This window comes from Vicugna pacos, chromosome 28, assembly GCF_048564905.1.
Source record: "Vicugna pacos chromosome 28, VicPac4, whole genome shotgun sequence".
Lineage (NCBI taxonomy): Eukaryota > Metazoa > Chordata > Mammalia > Artiodactyla > Camelidae > Vicugna > Vicugna pacos.
In genome coordinates this window covers 1,877,282-1,878,416 of record NC_133014.1, presented here as the reverse complement: position 1 = coordinate 1,878,416, position 1,135 = coordinate 1,877,282, and positions in this window count along the sequence as shown.

Sequence of the window (1,135 nt, the reverse complement as noted above, 5' to 3'; positions counted from 1 at the left end):
CCAAAAGGTGAGAAAGCCTTTGTGCCTGCAAGTCAAATCTCGTTCCCATGTTAGACACGTTGCACTTGTTACTAGCTGTATGCGTGCAAGATGTATCAGACACAGTGTTGTTTCAGAAAAAGAAAGTTATAAACAGCGAGCAGCACTAGTGGTGACTAGTTCACCAGACCTGCAGAATTAGTGCTTCTCGGGCAGCAGGAAGCTGAGTCATACCCAGTGTTTTAAAGGTGAATGGATGTGAAAGCCTTTCCAGCTGACTGTAAAGATACAAGACGGAAACTTCAGCCATGTGTTCTTTGACAGGAATGTTGTTACACATAGTGAGTTACACGGGTACTGAATCACTTAACAGGACACGGAAGATTTCTTCTCAGGCTTCTTATAGCTTCGCTATACACAGCGCTGTAACAGGCAATGAGTGTGTTAATCTTTCACTATGAACGTCAGTCTTGCTCCTAGGCTACGTGTAGACAGCAGTTGTTGCTACCTATAGAAAATCAATTTTAGAAGGAGTGTTTTTTTAGTGAAAGGAAGTTATGACCTTCAGTGACGCATGCAGCCAAATGTGTAATTAACCTGTTGGAGGGGCATTTCTCAGGCTCCTTAGAAAATCTGCTGTACTTGATGTTCCAACAGCCAACAGATGAGTAAGCCTCTAAGTCTGCAGGCTAAATCTTGTTCCTATATATATATATTTCTTACATATGTAAATTTCTTACATATGTAAATTTATATATATATATATAAATTTACATATGTAAGAAATTTATAAATTTATATGGAAGAAATTTAGGCAGAGTTCTTAAATTTTTTTTTCTTTTTTCTTGTAGGGGAGGTAGTTAGGCTTATTCATTTATTTAATGGACGTACTGGGGATTGAACCCAGGACCTCTGCATGCTAGGCATGCACTCTCCTACTGAGCTATACCCTCCCCTAAGCAGAGTTCTTTCAGAGAAAGGAAGTTACAAGCAGTGAGTGAAATCAGTGGTGAACAGTTTAATGAACACATAGAATTTGTGCTTCTCAGGCTGCTTAGATGCTTCCATATAGTGTTCTAATAGACCCACAGGGGAGAAAGTCTCCATCTACATGTAACACTTGTTTCCATAGTAGATAATTATAGCTGCTATTTTT